Consider the following 25,101-nt stretch of genomic DNA (forward strand, 5'->3'; position numbering starts at 1 on the left):
AAATCCTTAGTCGGGGACAGCCCTAATAAATACAGATGTGACAGAAAAAAATACGCAAAAAGAAATTAAGTAAAATTAAAAGAAATAATAAGAAAAAATAAATAAGAAAAAATATATATAATAATAATAATAATATATAATATAGGTAGGGGAGAACGGGGGACGTTGTCACACTTTTTACTCTAGTGTGAATTGCTCATCATCAAAACATCTTTCAATAGGCATTCCTACATTGCCTCGTATGAATGTGTATGCATGTGAATGAATGTTGGTGGTGGTCGGAGGGGCCGTAGGCGATGATTATTCGCCACGCTTCTGTGAGTCTGCATCAGGGCAGCTCTGGCTGCAATTGTAGCTTACCACCACCGGTATGACTGTGTATGAATGAATAATGGACTATGTGAAGCGCTCTGGGTGTCATGAAGAGTGCTATATAAATCCAAGTCATTATTATTATTATTACATTAAATTGAAGCTTAAGATGTTGGCTTGAAATGTGTATCCCTCTCATTTTCCAACGTATTGTAACAAAGAGTTAATCACCTATCAAAGACACTCTGACACATTGTGACAACCAACCCCATCATGGGGATGGTTGTCACAGACTACAGGGTTGGTTGTCACACCATGTGTCAGAATGTCTTTGATAGGTGATTAACTCTTTGTTACAATACATTGGAAAATGAGAGGGATACACATTTCAAGCCAACATCTTAAGCTTCAATTTAATGTAGGAATGACTATTGAAATATGTTTTGATGATGAGCAATTCACACTAGAGTAAAAAGTGTGACAAAAAAATCTTAAAAAGAAGACAGAAGGCAGAACTAAATTTGAAAGTTTAATTCCATTAACAAGTTGACAAAAATACATAACTTAATGCATCTTAACATGAACAGGAAACACATCTTTAGGCCATCCTATATAACAAAATAAGAACACAATAAATCGGCCTAACAATAATAGCCTACACAACATGTGACAACCAACCGCAAATAAAATGTGACGACCAACCCCAACTGGAATGTCTTGATAGCATCAAGGCTAACAGCCATCTAACAACTAGTTAGCTAGCTAACATCAATCTAAACTATAGCTATCCCTTCACACTTTTTAAGGGTAATAATTGTTTCAATATAAACCAATTGTGTAAAAGCCTAGAAGAAAAATACTGAGGAGCGGAATATTTACAAATGGACATGAAAAACACAAAAAGTCCTCTCACCTCAAATTCAGCTGTTTCACTCCAAAGATGACAATGTAGGTTAACTCTGACCCCAATTCTGGACATTTAAATACCAAAGTATGGGAGACAGGACCCTCTGGTAGTGAAATATAGTGAATGTGACAACCTACCCGTGTGATGACGTCCCCCGTTCTCCCCTAATACTCTCCATTCTGGTAGTATGTTTTCCAGATGGTTATACATTTTTTTGAAAATAAATGTAACACCCTCAGCGGTAGTAAGACCACCACAATGCCATCTCCCCAGCCATACATGGTCTAGCAGTGTCAGAAAGGTAGGTGGGGGAAGGAGGGGGGTCATGGGGTCCGAGGTTTGGAAGGAGAAGGGACTTAGGTCATATGGGTTCTGAAATGAAGTAGGAATGACTCATTATTCTGATTTGAACAACGGACCATCCAAGGTGTATCCAAAATCACCCACACACTCACATATCACCAGCCTCAATTTAAATAAAACCACTTCCTGGTGTCACAGACAAGAATACTATAAAAGTAGGAAGGTTCATCACGTTACCGTGTTGCACATGAATGAATGAATTATTTTATTTCTAATGTTTACACATACAAATAAATAAACATAAACAAATCATTTTTCAAAATGTTTTACAAATAAACAAACGAAAAGGATAGGTTTGAAGCCGAAGGCTTATAGAGCAACCTACCCCTAATTCAAAAACAAATTCAAAAAAGTGTTTGTGCCAAGTGTGGAAACTTTCAGTTTGTCCGTCATTGAGTTGAATGGGAGCAGCCATCTCCTCGTTTATGACAATGTCATTTAAAAATTTCGCCCTCGGATGTAAGAATCAGGGGCGGGGCTAGGGGGTGGCTACTTGGGCTCAAGCCCCGAATGTTTTCTGAAAAGCCCCGAATCTATTAAAACATTTTTTTTTTTTTTTTTTTTACAATTCATCATTGTTACATGAAAATATGTTTGCACCAGATTTAGCAGAACCTAATTTCCATCTGTGGTCTATCCAGCTGCTAACTGTCTTTGAGTGAGTTAAGTCTTGGTGTTATGGTAGACTCAGACCTAAGCTTTAAATCACAATCAACAAGTTGACAAAAACTTTATTTTTCCACCTTAGAAACATAGCTAAAGTACGGCCATTTATAAATCAAAAGGACGCTGAAAACCAGATCCATGCCTTTATCTCAAGCCAACTCGACTACTGTAATGCACTCCTTACCGGCCTCCCGAAAGAATACGATGATAACTATTTTATTGCAATGCACTATTGCATTATTTTATTCTATTTTACTAACTATTTTATTGCACTGCACTATTTTACTTTGTATCAGTGAATCATAGACGCCTGGCCATAAGAGCATTCGGAGCATCTCTGCTCTCCCACTATTGAACTTGGGGGAGAAAGGTATGCTCTTGCTCCACAACTTTTTGATCATATGAAGAATAATATATCAATATATAAATCTAACCATAACTATGTTATGGTTAACTGAGTTTTATAGTGAAAAGAGCAGCTTTATTGGTCAAGATTGAAGGCTCTATATTGCAGGAAATTGCACGTACAGGTTCATTAAATTAAAAAAAAAACTGCCGTGGAGGGTTTCAAACCACCCCTTGCCTGCCAATTTTTATTATATAAAAAAAAAAAAAAAAAAAGGGACCTATCTGGGCTAAGCCCCGGATCTCCTACAATCCTAAATCCGCCCCTGGTCAGAATCATCAGCGATTTGTTGCATTATTCACTATATATTTTATATTTATGATAGTGGTAAAACGCATGTATACCTTGATCTGACAAAACTGATATACTGATAAATCACATATCCCAGATTGTTCTGAAAATAAATATATACATCACTTCATTGTAGAATACAGGGTTGGGGTTTCACAAGCAGTTTTATAAAAGTTGACCAGGCAAACCTAAAATATCACAAAACAGCTCAGACCTCAGAGTTTTTAATACAATACATTATAATAATAATAATAATAATAATAATAATAATAATAATAATAATAATAATAATAATAATAATAATAATAATAATAATAATAATAATAATAATAATAATAATAATAATAATAATAATAATAATAAAATTGTTCTAACATACAACAGGGTATCTAACATACAACAGAGCAGTGCATCAGTTTTGAATTACAACAGAGCAGCGCATAGGAGGTAGGGAGATAACATGTGCATAGAATTGACACATGAATTTGTATGTGTGTATAAAAGTAGGCAGGGTAAGAAAAGTGCAGGTAAAGTACCCTATTTACCATTTAAAGTACAATTTGTGTCAGGATGTCCCTGATGTTTCTTTTAAATGCCTGAGCAAAAAAAATAGGTTTTAAGCTGTCTTTTGAAGATGTCTAGCGAGTTGGCTTCCCTGATGTTTTTGGGCAGTTTGTTCCATAGTTTTGGGGCGTAGTTGATAAAGGCTGCATCACCGATCCTCTTTTGACTGTTTCTGGGAGCCTCTAGTACAGTGTTTCTCAACTGGTGGGTCGCGACCCAAAAGTGGGTCGCGGGGCCATTTTGAGTGGGTGTGTGGATGTGCGTGTAAAAAAAAAAAAAGTAATTTTTTTTTTTTTTTTTTTTTACTTTTTTTTTTCACTACCTATCTTTGTGAAAGTGGCTTCTCAGCTCTGGTCCAGCTGAAGACAAAGCGGAGGAACAGATTGGACATTGAGCATGACCTCAGAGTTGCTTTGTCTACAATCACCCCAGACTTTGAGACTCTTGTCAGGAGCAAACATCATCCCCAGTTATCCCATTAGTCCCCTGCATTAAGCTAAGAATTCTGCTAAGAAGGATATATTATTTATTATTATTATTATTTTATTTCATTGTGTTTTTAGCCCTTAGTTGCACTTTTGTTGCAACTAGGGCTGCAACTAATGACTAATTTGGTAGTCGACTAATCTGCCGATTATTTTTTCGATTAGTCGACTAATCGAAAACCAATGTAAACAAAAAAAACAAAAAAAACAAAAAAAAATTTTTTTTTTTTTTTTTTTTTTAATTACCTATCTGGCTTCTCAGCTCTGGTCCAGCTGAAGACAGAGCAGAGGAACAGATTGGACATTGAGCAGAGTTGCTTGTCTACCATCACCCCAGACTTTGAGACTCTTGTCAGGACCAAACAACAACATCATAACATGATGATCCCATAGCAAATTAAAATAATGACTCATGAAACATTTGAATTTGGATCTTTAAGCCACTTTAAATGAAAATGTATTTGAAGAACAATACAGCAATCACTCATAACAAGATACATAAATTAAATAATACAAATTAAAGTGGAAGTGTACTTTAAATAACTTTTGTTTGCTGTGTGTGAGAGGAGTCCGTGTGTGTGTGTATGTGTGTGTGTCTTACTCTGATCGCTGTGTGAGTGAGAGGAGTGTGTGTACTGTGTAATTTGTGTGTGTGTCTTACTCTGATCGCTGTGTGAGTGAGAGGTGTGTACTGTGTAATTTGTGTATGTGTGTGTGTCTTACTCTGATCGCTGTGTGTGAGTGAGAGGAGTGTGAATGTGTGTGTGTCTTACTCTGATCGCTGTGTGTGAGAGAGAGGAGTGTGAATGTGTGTGTGTCTTACTCTGATCGCTGTGTGTGAGTGAGAGGAGTGTGTATGTGTGTGTGTCTTACTCTGATCGCTGTGTGTGAGTGAGAGGAGTGTGAATGTGTGTGTGTCTTACTCTGATCGCTGTGTGTGAGAGAGAGGAGTGTGAATGTGTGTGTGTCTTACTCTGATCGCTGTGTGTGAGTGAGAGGAGTGTGTATGTGTGTGTGTCTTACTCTGATCGCTGTGTGTGAGTGAGAGGAGTGTGTATGTGTGTGTCTTACTCTGATCGCTGTGTGTGAGTGAGAGGAGTGCGTGTGTAATGTATTGTGTGTGTTGTGAAGGATCAGATTAAACCGAATATATATATTTATTTATGGATATATATTTAATAGTATTTGTATATCGTTTGATATCCCTTGTATATTCCTTGTACATATACACTGAATATCCCTTTAGTCTACTAACAGCCCATAATAGTTTCATTCTCTCATTGGACAAGAACTTGGCGCCAGCAGCCAAGCCCCTTGGTTCAAGTTCAATCGTGCCGACGAACATGTCGTTACTAGCCCCGGTTCCGCGTAGGAATACGTCTGCCGAAATACGAATGGTACTATTTGTTCACAGCGCATATATATATGGCGCAAGTAAAGTAGAACTTTCTTTTAGTCCCTTAGCCCTTAGTTCTTTACCCTCCAACCTAGTGGCAAGACGTTAAGCCTCACCCACGATACACGTGTGGTGCAGTATGGTCAACTTGGCCTCAGAATGGCATTGAGACATCGTGTGGATTAATAGTTGAATTGTCATAGTTTGGCACTATACCGTCGAGTGGGACGTATTTCTATTAAGTTAATAATAGTCTATTATGTATGGTGCATCGTTCGGTTAGAGTTATAAAGTGAGCAGTACCCCCATCGTTCCTCGCGTTATCTAGAGTCTTAACCAGGCTGGGCAGACCACGTGTGGTGCTTTCATCCGAGGAGTTCTGGGCCAGGACGAGTGGACCTGCACATTGGATTACCTTACCCGGACGACGGCGAGCCCTACACGGCTTGGATTATCTACTTGCTTTGGGTGCTTTGATTATGCCATGGATAACAGCCAACACTGGTAAGTGTTGGAACTACCCCCGAGAGGAGCCCAGGTGAGACGGCGCTCTACCCCGAGTGAGGTCGCCTCACGTCTCTTCGTTGTGGACCGGCAGCTACCGTCTACAAGAGGGCCCAGCTGTATTCATCTGTGGACCGAGGTTCTGTGGGCACCGTGTTCAGCACTCTGAATTCTCCCAAGAAATCGTTGGCCAGATGGGATATCGCCGGCGGCTCTCCTAACCCCCCCCCTCTACTGACTTGCAACCAGCGGGACCCCCCTTTAGTGTATCCAGCTATAATCATTTAAGTACCATCGCTATAGTTCCCTAAAGAACCATGTTGCATACTTGCTCCCTGCGTAACCAGAGATTGGACATTCAATGTTGATTTGCCTACGAATACTCATTTGCCTTACAAGTGCATTCAAATCATAAATGTCATTAAGTGAACGTTGTATATACCCTTTGCTATATAAAATATTCGATTTATACATTTGTGTGGACTTCGTTTCATGGTGGGAAAGTGTTCATCATATCTATATCATGTACTGTGTGGCCAGTAGTTAAAGTACATAATCGGTAGTGGTTTAATGATACCATACTTATCAATACAGTCAGGGAATTGTACCCCTCAGTTACAATTGGTCCTTCGAGCCGGAGGGTAACTAGTGTAATATTAATATAGTGTTATTAATATTGAAATGGCCTATGATGAACACTCCACGAAACGGTCCTCCTAACGTAGAACGCCCGCGGCGCAGACGACAGACACCTCAGTACTTAGAGGATTACGCTGTCAGTCAACTACCTAGCCTTCGACAAACGGTAAATGCGGTAAAAGTAGAAAGTAAAATTATGTCTGACCTTAACGACCAGGTTACCCCGACCACAGAGGCCCTAGTGGGTTCTAATGTAACTGACCAAGCTCACGGTGGGGACCAGGAGGGAGCTGACATGCCTTTACCCCCCGCCAATACCGAAGAAGTAGTCCCCGACCAGCCCCGGGAGGAAGACAACCCTACAGAGAGAGAACTCTGCACGGAAGAAGAGGAGGAGAGCGCCGAGGAAATAGAGCTCCAGGACTCCCCAACGAGTACAGCCAGGAGCGGCTCACCTCTACAACCGTCTTCCCCCAGCGAAGCGGAGAGGATGCTATCACAGGCGTTCCTCGCCAGCCTGACAGCCTCTACCGAACGCGATCGACTTCAGGGTGAACGCGATCGACTTCAGGGTGAACGCGATCGACTCCAGACACAGCAACGGAGCGAAGAAGAGCGAATACGCCTGGAGATGAGACGCCTTCAGACGGAAGAGAATATGGCAAGAGACCGAGCCGACGCCCAGCGCGCCGCTGCCGGTGCCCAAAGAGAAGCAGATCTCACCAAGCGCGAAGCCGAGCGCGACAGACTACAAGCGCAGCTAATGGAGCAGCTGATCCTCAAGGCAACACCCTCTCCCTCCGCCAGGGGTTCAAGGAACTCGTCGAGACAACAGTCAAGGGCAGCGTCTCCTAACCGAGCAAGCGACCCTGAACTTGACCAACAGACCAAGCCTATACCCCCCGCAGACCCCCTTCCCAGACCGGTCCAAGCGAGACCCAGCTACAAGGAAGGAGCGGCATACACTGCGGAGAAGCTAAATAAACGACTACAGGATCTAGAGGACCTGATAGAAGAAGAAGAGGGAGAGGAGGAGAACCAAGCCCGACGACAGCACAGTACTCCACCGGACCAGGAGGTCCAGTACAGCCCAGGCTATACCCCCGCGGCGCTGCGCTACAGACCCCCGACCCTATTCACGGGTGAGCACGACGCACGACCAGCCCCGAGGAATAGCACCTGGACCAGCGGGCCATGGTACCCTGCCGGTACCAGCCCACAGAGAGGCGCAAGAGGAGACTCGCCTAGGAGGTCTCTCCCCCAACGCTCGCCGATGTATCAGCCATCCACGGCGTCATACATTGCCACACCGACGTTTCCAGACTTCACCTATGAGAATCGAGCACAGTACACGGAGCTCCGGATGTGCTTAGAGACAATGATGGTGGATGTCGCTGATGAACGCCACAAGTATGCAATATTACTGAAGCACCTGAAAGTACCGCGAGCGCACAATATAGCGCTAGCCTATGCCACCTCTACGACCCCATACACCGCGGCTCTAGCAGCGCTGGACCAGAGATATGGACGTATATGGGATTACGTAATCCAAGAGATAAGGCATATTGACCGCCTACCCCCAGCAACAGACAATCGCTCATTAGACGACCTGTCTATAAAAGTGCAGTCCCTGGTAGGGATGCTGGGAGCGCAACGGGAAAAGGGTATGCACGAGCTATACGCCAACTCTAACGTCGAGAGGATTTTAGAGAAGCTGCCACCCGCCAGACAAGAGCGCTTCAGGCGGCAGAGAGACCACCGTGATCCTAACGGTCCCGAACCATCCCTCCTCGATCTAGCCGACTTCCTGGCGAGAGAAGTCAGCAGCCTACAACTGGATACGTTCGGGCGGAGCACACCAAGCTCCAGAGAGGGACCCAGGAGAATAAACGATGGAAGAAGATCGGTGACTGTCATGCACCAATCAGAATCAGTACCGAGCAGTAAGAACCACAGTACCCCCTCGAGAAAAGAGAAGTGGAAGATGGTGTGCCCGTACTGCGAGAAGGAACACTGGCTGTCACAATGTGACCTGTTCACAAAGATGAATGCAGAAGAAGTGAGTCAATGGATAAAGTCCAACAGGCGCTGTTACCGATGTGCGCGCAATCACATGGCAGCCGAGTGCCGCCTAAAGAAGAGGTGCAGTCGGTGTGACGGAGCACACCTAGATGTCCTACACGACAGTAACAGAAGAAAGCCTGCACCTGCACCATCGAGCAGCACCAAGGCAAGTGTCATGTACATTGACCCCGCCAGCAGCAGCGGCGCCCAAGTGCTCTTAAAGGTAGTCCGTGTAACATTGAGCTACCAAGATAAAGTCATGGACACTTACGCCGTCCTTGATGACGGGTCAGAGAAGACCCTTCTGCTCGCGTCCGCTGCGGCCCAGCTGGGACTGCGGGGGAGCGAGAACCAAATGACGATTCGGACAATAAGAAGAGATTTAAAGAAGATAAAGGGCGAGAATGTCTCCTTCACTATCGCAGCAAGCGGGCAGCCAGAGCGACGCTATAGGATTACAAATGCTTTCACCAGCCAAGAAATAGGACTATCACAGTACACCTACCCCATCGCCAAGCTGATGGATAAATATGTGCACCTGCGTCAACTACCTATCCCGCTCATAGACGGCGCCACCCCGACCCTGCTGATAGGCTCCGACCATGCAGACCTCATAGTCCCGATAGACCGGGTCCATACAGGACCCCGAGGCTGTCCTGCAGCAGTCGAGACCCGCCTAGGATGGACACTACAAGGCCCCCTCGCTAAATCTCTCAACCGAACAGCAGCCACTAGCTGCCTCCACTCCAGAGTGACAGAAGAAGACACCACTCTCCTGCAGCATGTCGAGAGGCTATGGACACTAGAGACAATGCCCTTTAAGAACGAAAAGAAAGACATTCGTTCAAAAGAAGACATTTACGCCATAAACCTCCTCGAGCAAGGGACAAAGAGAGTCACAGTCGGCGGAGTGATGAGATACGCAACTCCACTCCTGAGGCGAGAGGGAATGCCCACCTTTCACGCAAAGAAAGACGCTACGGAGCGGTATCTATTGAACACAGAGCGGCGCCTAGCCAAAGACCCCGCTCAAGAGAGTGTGTACCGCGCTGAGATTGAGAAGCTAATCACAGCGGGACACGTGACAAAGATTGACATTAAAGAGGCCGATCAGACGACCGAATCATGGTACGTGCCGCACCACAAGGTCCACCACAACGGCAAGGATCGCATTGTGTTTAACTGCAGCTACCAGATCGGATCCCAAAATCTGAATAAAGAGCTCTTGCCCGGCCCCACACTCGGCCCCTCTCTACTAGGCGTGCTACTACGCTTCCGCCAGGACAAGGTGGCTATCAGCGGGGATATCAAAGGGATGTTCCTGCAGGTGAGACTAGTGGAGGAGGACAAGCCCCTGCTGCGGTTCCTATGGAGAGAGAGGATCGGAGATGAGCACCCAGCCATCTACCAGTGGGAAGTCCTCCCCTTCGGAACCACATAGAGCCCGTGCTGTGCTACATTTGCACTACAGAAACACGTCGCAGAGGACCCAGCAGCAGATGAAGAGGTCCGACACAGTGTGAAGAACAGTTTCTACGTGGACAACTGTTTACAAAGCGTTTCGACTCAAGAAGAAGCCGAGGTTCTCCTACTCAAGCTACGCGCCTCCCTGATCAATGGCGGCTTTGATCTCAGGCAGTGGGCCAGCAGCGACCCGCACGTATTGCGCAGCCTCTCCCCCGCGGACAAGGCTGCCAGCAGCGAGACCTGGATGGCGACAATCCCAGGAGAAGCCCAAGAAATGACACTAGGACTAGTCTGGCGCTTCAAAACAGACTCGCTCCACTATAGACACAAACCCCTGACCACGGAGCAGGGAAGGTCGACGGCGATACCGACCACCAGACGGAGTGTGTACAGAACACTCGCCAGACAATATGACCCGTTGGGATGTATTCTACCTTACACCACCAGGGCAAAGATGATTGTACGAGCACTATGGGACAAGGACCAGGGCTGGGACGACCCAATACCCGCACACCTTGCCTCCACATGGGAGTGGGAGTGGGAGACGGAGCTCCGCTCACTCCCAGGCGTCAATATACGCCGCAGCTACTTCCCACCCACAGTGAGGCCAGAGACATGCAAGATGGATCTACACGTCTTCAGTGACGCCTCCGAAGTAGCCTATGGATCGGTGGCCTACTTGCGTGCCCAAGAGAAGGGAGGAGAGATACACACTGCTTTCATCCTGGCTCGCTCAAGAATAGCCCCACGAAAGCAACAATCTATCCCGCGTCTAGAGCTCTGCGCAGCCCTAGCAGGAGCGCATCTAGCCACGTTAATCCAACGTGAACTCACCATTCCGGTGCACAGAACAATCTTGTGGTCAGATTCCACGACAGTACTCACATGGATCAAGTCTGATTCATGCAGATACAAAGTCTTCGTGGGAGTCAGAGTCACCGAGATTCAAGAGTTAACAGAAGCAGCGAGCTGGCGGTATGTGGACACCAAACACAACCCAGCTGACGTCATCACCCGGGGAATGTCCCTAGATGACCTCACCCGTCGCAACATCTACAGTGACGGACCAGAGTTCCTCAAGCTCCCGGAAGAAGAGTGGCCTACGCCCACCCCACGGGAAGCGAGTAAAGAGGAAGCTGAGAACAAGAAACCTATGTTCTGTGGACTGAGCACAGTCGCCTCCACAGACCCCAACATAGATGATTGCATTACCCTACAGAGTGCGCAGCTAAAGACATTCCTGTGGCACCACCCAGAGATTCAGTCCACTGCCGACATTTCAGCAGCTGACTACGAAGAAGCAGAACTTCTTCTACTACAACGAGCCCAGAGAGACTCGTTCCCCGATGAGCTAGACTGTCTACAGGGAGGAAAGCCCGTCCCATCAGACAGCAGATTGCTCCACCTGGCACCCGAGAGCGACGCCCATAATCTCATCAGAGTGGGTGGTCGTCTGCGGAGAGCCCCCGATCTACCGGATGACGTTAAGTACCCGATAGTCTTGAACAGCCGACACAAGGTCACAGAGCTGATCATAAAGAAATACGACGAGGATGTACACCACGCAGGAGCAGAGAGAGTCTTCGCGGAGATCAGACGTCGCTATTGGATACTTCAAGGAAGAGAAGCAGTGCGACGCTTCCAGCGAACCTGTCTAGACTGCCGAAAGTGGCGCGCGCAGCCCAGCATACCCCGGATGGCTGACCTACCTCCCTGTCGCCTCCGACTCGGCGACAAGCCATTCCACTCCACAGGCATGGACTGTTTTGGCCCGTTGTACATAAAGAAAGGAAGAGGAACCGAGAAGCGGTGGGGTATTGTATTCAAATGCATGACCACCAGAGCGATACATATCGAACTCCTTCCGACCATGAGCACAGACTCATTCCTTATGGCCTTCCGAAGATTCACATAATAATAATAATTTAGGACCTGCTCCGAGGTCACCATTTGGCACACATGCGAACCATGCATACAATGCGTATCTGCGATTAACCCATCCCGTCGTCCTTCCCCCCCAAGGGCAGCCGGGAGCAGACAGGCGCCACGTGAGCCGCGCCAGGGGACCAATCCAAGTGCTCCTGTCCGTCTTCGTCAAGGACGCCACAGCGTTAGCGATCTTGTTGTTGTGCATGTTTTTCCATTTTGGGTTTATCTTATCGGGGGGGGGAAACCCTTGCGAGCACGGGGAGAACATGCAAACTCCACACAGAAAGGCCTGGGAGATACCCCACCTGGGTAACTGGCATCATGGAAACCTGGTCCCCAAGCGGGATTCGAACCCTGGACCTTCTTGCTGTGAGGCGACAGTGTTAACCACTACACCACCGTGCCGCTTCCGTACATCACGGAAAGGAAAACCGTCTACATTGTTGTCTGATCACGGGACAAACTTCAAAGGCGGAGAAAGAGAGCTGAGAGAGAGCTTCCAAGCTATGGGCCCAGAACTTAAGACCCACCTCGCTCCATCCCAGATTGACTTCCAGTTTAATCCCCCGAACGCACCCCACTTCGGTGGAACCTGGGAACGAGAAGTACGTTCTATAAAGACAGCCCTGTACGCCGTGCTTGGGGCCCAGACTGTAGCGGAAGAAGTCCTAATGACCTCACGGAGATCGAGGGAGTATTGAACTCAAAGCCCCTCGGTTACGTCTCCAGTGATATAGCAGATGTCGACCCAGTCACCCCCAACACACTCTTGATGGGGCGGCTGGACCCCGCGCTACCCCAGACAATGTACAGGCCTGAAGAAGCGAACGGCCGAAGAATGTGGAGGTACAGTCAAGTACTGGCTGACAAGTTTTGGAATAGCTTCCTACTCCACTATCTACCGTCTCTACAGACCCGCCAGAAGTGGGTAAAAGAGAGAGACAATTTGACAGAAGGAACAGTCGTCATGATTATCGACCAGTCACTACCCAGAGCTATGTGGCCGGCTGGCCGCGTAAGCAAAGTGATCACCGGTGCCGATGGCAAGGTCCGAGCAGCTGAAGTGCTCGTCCAAGGGCGAACTTACACACGACCCGTGGCGAGGTTAATAGAACTGCCCAGACTCCCAGACACTATCGATGACGACCATGACCCCACGACTTTGTGAGTTGACTGACCCTTACAGCGGACCTTGAGTGGTAGACAGTGCGGTTAATCTGTCTCTGCTTAGCTAATTAGGTGGGACTAATTAGGGGGCGGCTGTTGTGAAGGATCAGATTAAACCGAATATATATATTTATTTATGGATATATATTTAATAGTATTTGTATATCGTTTGATATCCCTTGTATATTCCTTGTACATATACACTGAATATCCCTTTAGTCTACTAACAGCCCATAATAGTTTCATTCTCTCATTGGACAAGAACTTGGCGCCAGCAGCCAAGCCCCTTGGTTCAAGTTCAATCGTGCCGACGAACATGTCGTTACTAGCCCCGGTTCCGCGTAGGAATACGTCTGCCGAAATACGAATGGTACTATTTGTTCACAGCGCATATATATATGGCGCAAGTAAAGTAGAACTTTCTTTTAGTCCCTTAGCCCTTAGTTCTTTACCCTCCAACCTAGTGGCAAGACGTTAAGCCTCACCCACGATACACGTGTGGTGCAGTATGGTCAACTTGGCCTCAGAATGGCATTGAGACATCGTGTGGATTAATAGTTGAATTGTCATAGTTTGGCACTATACCGTCGAGTGGGACGTATTTCTATTAAGTTAATAATAGTCTATTATGTATGGTGCATCGTTCGGTTAGAGTTATAAAGTGAGCAGTACCCCCATCGTTCCTCGCGTTATCTAGAGTCTTAACCAGGCTGGGCAGACCACGTGTGGTGCTTTCATCCGAGGAGTTCTGGGCCAGGACGAGTGGACCTGCACATTGGATTACCTTACCCGGACGACGGCGAGCCCTACACGGCTTGGATTATCTACTTGCTTTGGGTGCTTTGATTATGCCATGGATAACAGCCAACACTGGTAAGTGTTGGAACTACCCCCGAGAGGAGCCCAGGTGAGACGGCGCTCTACCCCGAGTGAGGTCGCCTCACGTCTCTTCGTTGTGGACCGGCAGCTACCGTCTACAAGAGGGCCCAGCTGTATTCATCTGTGGACCGAGGTTCTGTGGGCACCGTGTTCAGCACTCTGAATTCTCCCAAGAAATCGTTGGCCAGATGGGATATCGCCGGCGGCTCTCCTAACCCCCCCCCTCTACTGACTTACAACCAGCGGGACCCCCCTTTAGTGTATCCAGCTATAATCATTTAAGTACCATCGCTATAGTTCCCTAAAGAACCAGGTTGCATACTTGCTCCCTGCGTAACCAGAGATTGGACATTCAATGTTGATTTGCCTACGAATACTCATTTGCCTTACAAGTGCATTCAAATCATAAATGTCATTAAGTGAACGTTGTATATACCCTTTGCTATATAAAATATTCGATTTATACATTTGTGTGGACTTCGTTTCATGGTGGGAAAGTGTTCATCATATCTATATCATGTACTGTGTGGCCAGTAGTTAAAGTACATAATCGGTAGTGGTTTAATGATACCCCTCAGTTACAGTGTGTCTAGTCTGATCATCATCTCCTGCAGGGGAACAATGTTTTCAATGTCCAAAATTTGATATGGGATCATCATGTTATGATGTTGTCTGGAACCCTGAGAAGCCACTCTCACAAAGATAGGTAGTGCACAAAAAAAAAAAAAAAAAAGAAAAAAAAAAAATTTTAATGGCTAATCGACGCAACAATTTCTCGTCGACGATTTTTTATAATCGACGTCGTCGATTATGTCGACTAATCGTTGCAGCCCTAGTTGCAACCCCAGTTATCCCATTAGTTCCCCCAAACGTAGGTCTGTTATGTTAAGCTAAGAAATCTGCTAAGAAGCATATTATTTATTATTATTTTATTTCATTGGGTTTTAGCCCTAGTTGCACTTTTGTTGCAAACTCAGTTATCCCATTAGTTCCCCCAAATTTAGGTCTGTTATGTTAAGCTAAGAAATCTGCTAAGAAGCATATATTATTTATTATTCTTTTATTTCATTGGGTTTTTAGCAATAGTTGCACTTTTGTTGCACTTTTTTGTGTTTATTTCATGTTTTGAAAGATTGCGTATTACTGCAAATATTTTTTTTTTACATAAATCATAGTGGTTAAAAATTTTGGGTCGCGACTTAATGACTAAGGAAAATGTTGGGTCCCGAGGCTAGACCAGTTGAGAACCACTGCTCTAGTAGTCCACCAGCTGATGATCACAGTTTTTGCTGGCCTGTAATTTATTAGAGTGTTGGCGATGTAGCTAGGTCCCTGTCCATTAAGAGCTTTGTATGTAAGGAGAAGGACCTTGAAGTAAATTCTAAATGTTACAGGAAGCCAGTGTAGAGCAGCTAAGACTGGACTAATGTGCTCTCTCCTTTTGGTTCTAGTTAGCAGTTGGGCTGCAGAGTTTTGGATTAGCTGAAGCCTCTCTGTGGTTTTCTTAGGGATACCTGTGAAAAGTGCATTACAGTAGTCTAACCGGCTAGATATGAATGCATGAATTAGCTTCTCAGCATCATTTTGATTAATAAATGGTCGTACTTTTGCTATATTTCTGAGATGGAAGAACAATGTTTTGGTCACTTTCTTAATATGAGAATTGAAGTTCAGTTCTGAATCTATGATAACCCCAAGACTTGTGGTCTCAGATTTTATCCAAGGGGTTAGTCCTCCCAGGTTCTTTATTAACGTTTCTTTTTTAGTTTTGGGGCTGATAATTAGAATTTCAGTTTTATTCTCGTTTATTTTTCAGGAAGTTCTTACTCATCAATTTATGTATTGCCAATAAGCAGTCTGTAATGGAGTTAATAGCTGTATCCACCAGGACAATTTTAGTTACAAAGACTTAATTTCCTGCATTCTGGTGAATTTTAGTGCATGTGAATCACAAACTAATGAGCCAACAATTGCTTAGTACAATGTACTGTTATGAACCTCAAATAAAACTGTTGTGGCACTAGCAATGCTATACTCTCTCCACCTTCAAAAAGAAAAAAGCAACAGCACAACATATTTTTCTATTTAATATTATAATACAGTTAACCACTCTCTCCATATTCAAACAGAGCAAGAGCACAATACCCTATTCAGTTTACTGATGCCACTACCCATCAAAAGTTAAAATAGCCCTTTACACAAACATTAAATAACAGACCTTTCATTAACAATACTATAATAACAGTAGCCACTGCCAGAATAGTGTGACACATGTATCGCGTGTGGTGAGCACACGCATGCATGCATGCACAACGAAGACAGAAGATTGCGTTGTCTCAATCATTTTATCTATACGATTATGAGCTCAAAGTATGAGCTCACTGACTGAAATGTCAAAAAAAAAAAAATGGCAAATAATATTGACATCACATTAACTAGACTAGATGTTTTTGAGGAAATTAAAAAGGGAACAACAACTTAACCCTTGTGTCTGATCAGATTCTTATTTTTTTGATAACTTTGATTATGTTTGTAGCCAATATGTGTGGCAAAGGTGTGTAATCTTTGAATTATCTTGGAGTTTTTTTTTACCCTAACCCTAACCCTAACCCTAAACATAAATTGTTTATTCAACTTCAGCCCCAATCATAACCACCACATATTGTTTTTTGTAATGTCAGATTTAACAACTCCTTTCAGAAAAGTGGGAGTATTTCATTTTTAATCTGACATTACAAAAAAAACTAAAATAAATTATGATCAGGGCTGAAGTTGAATACAATATTTATGGAAAAAAAGTGGTAAATTATTTCAACATAATCTTTTTATGGCGTTTTTCAATTTAGTCCCCTAATATGGTAAGAGTATAATACTTTAGTTTTCATACACAAGGGTTCAATTATTTATTTGTTTCTTGGCAGATTTAACATTCGGCTTTTGACAGGGGAGATGATGCATTGCATGGTAACATTAGCTAGCTAACATCCACATGTTTATTTTTATCACTGATTAACCTGCTGGTCCCTTGACCCCCGCCTCCGCTGTCAATCAGTTGCATCGCCTGGTCCCGCCTCCACCAATCACAAGCGGCAGCACAGCTCCATTTGTGTGTGTATGTGATCTGCGAGAGGGAGAGAGTCAGAGATAGATAGTTCTCCAACTCTGTCGCAGACAATGAAATCCTGGTTGTTCCCCACCCACCTAGGTTATCTAACTATCGCACCGCCACAACTAGAAACAATGGCCTGGCAAAAGAATATAATAATAATAATAAAATAATTTATAAAAAAAAAAAAAAAATTATCTGTGCAGGCCAGGCCACTTTTCCCGGTGCTCCCGATGGCCAGTCCGGGCCTGGCTGTATCATTTGGTTCAGCAGATATGTACAGTTGTGTATCATCCGCATAGATATGGAAACCTACATTATGTTCTCTGATGATATCACCCAGAGGTAACATGTAAAGGGAGAATAGTAAAGGACCTAAGCAACTCCCTTGTGCAACTCCATAGTTGTTGTCATTTATACCATGGCATGCAAATTTCTCGATTCTGATTGGCTGAAACAGTCAAGTTAGACGTGGTTATTTCTTATAACCCACGTTCGTGATGACGTGATCCCAGAACCCGCCCACAACCTAATTACAATCACTCCGCCAGTTTGACTTTTTCATAGGAAAAGCCAAGATGGCGGACAATAATCTTTACGTATGGATGTGTTGAAAGCGTCATAACGACTAATTCAAAAACTATTCTGTCACGGCGAATGTGTTAGTTTCTTACACAATGTTGGATTATGTAATTGGTGGGTCATGAGTAATTTTGGAACAAAACATAAATCGTGGGAAGTCTGTTGTTAGATGCCATTCGTCAAAAGGACATGCATTTCACTGTTAATACAATTTTCAAGCAATCAATCAATCAAACCAACAGGTGCGCTGTTGTAAGTGAGCATGGGTTATTAAATTGATTGATTGATTGATTGAACATTTTATTAATGTCCGCCTTGTTTCGAACTGGTTAAGACAGGCGAAATTATAGCCATGTTCTCGCAGGCTCATCTGCGCAAAAGCGCATCGCAGAAGGTGCAGAAGGTTTTGAAAATTCTGTTCCAGCTAAGACTAGGCAAAATAACGACCCAGATACTCTTTTCACAAACTGCACTATAACCGGGAATGTTACCATCAATGTAAATAAACCATAATCACCCTACAAAAACAGTACTGTATTTGTAAATCTGGTATGTCATAAATGTATAGATGTAGCAGTACTGTCTATCTGTATGTCATGTATGTCATGTTATGATTAATTGAAAATGGGGGACCCTGATGTAAACAAGACGAAAGTCTTTCTCTGGTCTGCATTCCCTTAACAATTGTGTTTTCAATTCAATTCAACAATTTTCAATCAATCAATCAATCAATCAATCAATCAATCAATCAATCAATCAATCAATCAATCAATCAATCAATCAATCAATCGATCAATCAATCGAATGCTGCACTGAGATCTAGCAGGATAAGGATGGAGACCTTATTCTCATCAGAGTTTAGTCTGAGGTCACTGATTATTTTGGTGAGGGCAGTTTCAGTGCTATGATATTTTCTAGGGCTGACCCCTATTAGTCGATTAGTCGACTAATCGGTCGAAAGGAGCCGTAGTCGACTTGCCAACCTCTTAGTCGAATATAAAAAAAAAATATATATATATATATATATATATATATATATATATATATATATATATATATATATATATATATATATATATATATATATATATATATATATATATATATTTATCATTCTTTCCAAAAGAAAAGAGGCCTAGACGCGTGGCTAACGCTAATGGCACGCATACCAGAAGCTAACTGCCTACGAAAACAGGCACAGAGGCACTGAAAGAGGATTTCACCCATCTAATGAACACACTAAACTAGACAAATATCAAGATGTATCCATCAGTGGACCAATTGCATGCTTTTGCAGAGGACAAGAAGCCTGCAGTCGACTCCTTCAGACATTAAGCACCCCCCACAGCCCAATTTATTTATTTTTTTTTATTATTATACCTTTTTTTTGTCGACCAATAGTCGACTAACGGCAAATTTTGGCGGGGACAGCCCTAATATTTTCTGAATCCCGATTGAAATTCTTCTAAGATGTTGTTTTCTTCAAGAAAGGAATTCATTTGAACTGAAACTATCTTTTCAAGTACTTTACTAATGAATGGTTAGAGATATTGATCGATAGTTTGCCAGTACATTACTATCCAAGTTAAGTTTTTTTAGTAATGGCTTTACAACTGCTGTTTTAAAGGCATCTGGGAAAATATCAGTTCTAAGGGAAGTGTTGATGGTATCTAGAACAGGGCTTGACACACTTTAACAGCCGTTTGAAGAAAGCTGTAGGTATAGGGTCAATGTCTGAGGTGGAGGAGTTACATTCTGAGACAGTTTTGCAGAGTTCATCTAATGTGATGCATGTGAATCTCCTCATGGTTACATAGCACGGTTTGCTGTAATCGGCTTTATTTCAATCACGAGTAATGCTGGACCTGATTAAGGTTATTTTGTTGTTAAAGAATAGTGCAAGTAATTCACACTTAACCATTGATGACTGGGGAGGTGTAGGGGCAGTGTTGAGTAGTAGATTAATAGTGGAAAAAAGGATTCTGGAGTTTCCAGCGTTTTCTGTAATGATTTTAGAGAAGTAGTCTTTCCTTGCTACGCAGACGGTTTTATTATAGGCAGTTAAAGCATTTGCAATACAGTCTTCAATAGAATTGGCACCAAAGTATGACACCAAGCAGAGCATAGAACACTGGTATTCTGACGTGATGACCCTTCCTTCTTTTATAGTTTCCTCGGTCACAGAGCAGAGATGGGAAATGAAACAAGATGAGTAAAAATGTGCGAGATGCAACGCCACCTTTCTCCCTGCTCGGTGGCGGCGGGGGGTAATCAGCTGATCCCTGAGTGGAAAAGGAAAGCTGGTGATGAGTGAAGAGATCCAAGTTGGCCTCTTCAGAAACACATCTGAAGCCTACTGCGACGAGCTGAGGTCCCCCGAGCCACACTGCTTCAAATCATTCAGAGAGAGAGAAGTGAACCTGAGAAACAGACCTCCGTTTTGACGCCTTTTAAAATATTATTATTATTATTATTATTATTATTATTATTATTATTATTATTATTATTATTATTATTATTATTATTATTATTATTATTATTATTATTATTATTATTATTATTATTATTATTATTATTATTATTATTATTATTATTATTATTATTATTATTATTATTATTATTATTATTATTATTATTATTATTATTGTATTGATTTATAAAAAAAATATTATAACAAACGCACACATACATATACACACACAGAGTGAGTATTCATTATTTTCTGCTATTTTCTTGATTTTATAAACTACCATTTATTTTGAATGTTATTATTATTAGAGAGAGAGAGAGAAAATGTAGTAATCTATTTGGTAGATTTTGGTAGCCATGCCATTTCAATGATAACTGCAGTCTCTTGAAGAACCTGCATCATTTCATGTGAGTATTTTTGATGGTAATGCACTCGAAATATTTTTTCCAATTGACATTAGAGATGCTTTGACTGGAATGCTGTCACTAGGGGAACAGTTTGGACCCAATTGTATCTCCTGTCAGTTATTGCATTTAGCAAACATTGCAATGGGAGAACGCTGTTTCTTGCCTCCCACAAGCCGGCTGCAATGTGGACTAAGTCAGCACGAGTCCCCTCCGATACTCGAGGTAACAGCAGTCGCATCTTTTCACCTGCGCGGCGCGATCTTTCAGCGTCAGGGGTCTGCGCTTTGGAGGGGCGCCGCCCCCATCACTTCCTGATTCTACTGCGCAGGCGCACCAACCGACCTGTAGGAGTCGCTGTCCACAACGCCCGATCCCCACCCATCAGTTTCCCACCCCCTAATACTGCCAATGTGTATTAGTACGGACGACCAGCTAAACTGAAAGCATTGTGGAGCGCTGGGCTCGAACAGGCGAACCCAGTGTCTCCAGTATTCGTGGTGAGCGCCTTGCCCACTGCACCACGTAGCCACCCCAAACCTGGGTCTTTTTAGAATGTCTTACAAGAATGGTCTTGGTGTCAATAGGGAGGTGTAGTTTGATGTCACTTTAGTTTCCCGCACAGTCCACCCGTATAGGGATTTATCATTGGGAAAATGTATTATCGGCTATTGTAATAATTTTGTCTCATGAATATTGGCAAGCTGTCACCCAGTCAGCAGCGCCAAAGTGAAAGAAAACATAAACATTGTTATTTTGCTACTTTTACGATTAATTGTGAATTGTTTCATGTTGAGCTATAGATTGTGGATGAATACACACAGAAAGGTACACCATTGCCAATGTGCATGCGTTATTTGTTTTAAACGAGACGATTTAGAAATGTGTCCATTGGAAATACATTGCAATTTCAAGTGAGGTGGACCACGCGGGAAACTACAATGACGTAACCACTACACCTCCCTATTCTAGTACAATAACAAAAAGAAAGAAAAAAAAAACCCAAGACCATGAAGATGACCTGGAACCAACTGGAGAGAACAGCTCAAGACAGAGATGCCTGGATATCGCTTGTTGATGGCTGTCACAAGCAAAGGTCTGATATAACACAAATGTACCTGGACCGGGTTGCTGTGAATGACAACCCATCCAGTAGGTGCTTTTATGCACAGGTCCCGGCAGGAATAAACAATACGTTTTCCAAAAGTAAATAATATGTATTGTAAATAAAGCGGAATGAAACCCACAAACAAACACAACATGGATAGGGTAAAGGAGAACAAACACAGATTACAATAAACACAATCAAACAAAGTAAACACAAATGATCAATGTGTCACAGGACACAAGCCACTAACATGGCAGACACTGGTTGAACCAACCAGTGCAACAACAAGGCTATTCATTAACGATAAACCAAGTGCCACAAGACTACACAAGCTACAAGCAACCTTACATGGTGGAACACCAGTAAGACACAGGAAGCTGCTACAAGTAGCAGTGTGAATTAACACACACACAATAAATCCGACACAACAGTGGAAACAAAGGCCAACACAGTAATCCACTCAATAGTGGCAAAACGGCAATCTCTAGTCCACACAATAGTGGCAATGGCAAAAGACGCGCCCTGAGTGTGTGTAACATCCCAGGTTTTATCCACCCGCCCCCTTGATGTGTGATTGCCCTCAGCTGCCACATCCTCTGGCAATCAGCACACTCTAGAGGGAGGTGCGGGCGGCACCTGGGAAGGGAGAAACGAAAGGGGAACATTACAAAGGTGACATAGACACTCCATATACAAACAATATAACTTACCTATATTAACCTGATGTTCAAATGGTGTTATTAATATACAATAATAATGATAATGACCAACCCACCTACATCACAACGGCCTATGCCCCAGAAGAGGTAGTAGGCGTAAGTAAGTAAGTAAATTGTACTAGAATGTACTTTGAAACCGTCTGAAAGGTGTGCCTTATTCCTTTGAGGCGTATGTTTTAGTTTTTTGTACACCGTAATATATCTTTGAATTCTATGACCAGAAGCCTTACATCATCAGAACGTTCAGCTCTCAAAGGTTCTGCCTCAAACCATGTGAGACTGCGCACATGAAAGGGTTACATAAATTACATTATTTTCCAACTCGCTCTGATTCACAGTATTCTCAATTTATTGTCCCAAGACCTTCTAGAAAATACATAAAACATCTCTGCAACGAACAGGAGTGCTTTCCAACACAGGATCATACACACCCACGCATTATAGAGTAGAGTACCTAGCAAAGATGTTATCGCAAGCCTTTAAATTCTGACAGGGGCCTCATGGGTGCTCATCCCCCCCACCCCCTTAACACTTTGACTGCCAGGGGGCGTCTTTAGACGTCTTTGCTGGCCATGCTAAAGTTGCCGGGGGACGCTGTACGTCGTCTTTATATCAATATTTCAAAAATCTGCGATCGGATTCATAATGTCCCTCCGCTGGCCTGAGACACAAGTGTGATCTCCTCTCAATCCTCTAGCGGTTCAAGACCGCCATCTGGTGGCCGATCGGCAGATCGAAACCGGATGTCAACCTTTAACCCGGTAGGACTCACTCCATATGGGGTCCGGGCACTCGCTAATGTTAGAGAGACTCCGTCTTCACACAGTGAACATCGATCGCTGCAAATAACTCGAAAAAACAACATGATTTGGACGTATATATTATTATACAACCTGGAAATGGACCGACTATTTCAACATCCCATAATGGAAAACTGTCTACCCCACGCTGATCGCCCAACGGCCCGCGGAGACTGGGGTGAGTTTTAGCGTGTAATATTACCGTGTTCGACACTAACTGCTATGATGAACATTTGACCCACATTAGATGATTGGTATAACGCTGCCCACGGAATTATAAACGCCCCCTCGCCCATCCGGTCAACATCAGATGACGTGTAGTAACTTCTAGAAGTACGTCTAGTTGGAATTTTTTATATCGCGCTGATTGCCATCAAACTGTATTTCATCATCAATATAATGCATTTGGGGCTATATATCACGTTCTGGAGAAAGCTGCAGAAAGAGATGAAAACATACTTATACATTAGACCATACTTTACTATGAATATGTGAATGAAAAAGTTTAACGTTGCTACACAATGAACAATACATATAGGACTTTGAATGGGCCCTAATAATGGCAATGTAGCAATAGAATTTAAAAAGTTATAGCCCTGCAAAGAAGGGGACTTTCTCCATAGACAAATAGCGCTGGCAATCTATGGTATATCATTAATTTAACCTTAGGCAACCAAAGTGTTAAGGGTGTTATTTAGAAATATATAACTAGGAGAAGAAGAAGAGAAGGTTTCAGCTGTATCTATCTTCTCGTGAAAACATTTAAATCCCCATCAGGGCAACCTTTGATAATAATAACACAGAGGTGCTACGCAACGCACATTATGCATCCTTCATTGTACACACCCACGCAATGTACCCGGCACCGATGTTATCATCAGCCATTCGAATTCTGACAGGGGCCTCTTAAAGGGGAACTCCAACATTTTGGGAAATTAGCTTATTTAACATCTTCCATGGAGTTAGACAAGAAGATACATACATTGTCTCTGTGTGTGCATTTTAGCTTTGGGAATAGACGCTCCGTTAGCATAGCTTAGCTTCATCACTGGAAGTGGGGGAGGGTTAGAGCCTTATAGTGCCTTACAGTGTATTGCAAGGTCTGACATTGACCAAACTTGATATGCATGACCTTGGTGGGCTCTAGGTCAACTCCTGAAAAGGGGGTCAATGTCAGACCTTGCAATCAAAAGTTAGGGGGCGCACTGAAATTATAAAGGGTTATTAGCCCCCTAACTTTTGATTGCAAGGTCTGACATTGACCCCCTTTTCAGGAGTTTGACCTAGAGCCCACCAAGGGTCATGCATATCAAGTTTGGTCAATGTCAGACCTTGCATACACTGTAAGGCACTGTAAGGCTCTAACCCTCCCCCACTTCCAGTGATGAAGCTAAGCTATGCTAACGGAGCGTCTATTCCCAAAGCTAAAATGCACGCACAGAGACAAAAAAGGTATGTATCTTCTTGTCTAACTCCAGGGAAGATGTTAAATAAGCTAATTTCCCAAAATGTTGGAGTTCCCCTTTAAGCATGGGGTTCTTAAAGGAACACACCAACATTTTGGGAAATTGGCTTACCGTCTTCTCCAGAGAGAGACAAGAAGATAGATACCAGTTTCCTCTCTGTGCGTTCAGTAGAAAGCTATCTGGCTGCATGTTAGCGTAGCTTAGCACAATGAATGGAAGCGGACAGTGACGGGTAGCCTAGGCACTGTCCAACTAACACCTCTCCCGAAGGCTACCCGTCCAGTGGCGGCTGCTGGATGCTTCGCCACTAGGGGCGCTATACCAAACATTTTGCAAACATGTACAAGGCACGCATTGGCGAATATTATCACCATTGCCATCGATCAATATATGATCACAGTCAGTCA

This window comes from Notolepis coatsorum (assembly GCF_963971535.1).
Source record: "Notolepis coatsorum genome assembly, chromosome: 1".
Classification (NCBI taxonomy): Eukaryota; Metazoa; Chordata; class Actinopteri; order Aulopiformes; family Paralepididae; genus Notolepis; species Notolepis coatsorum.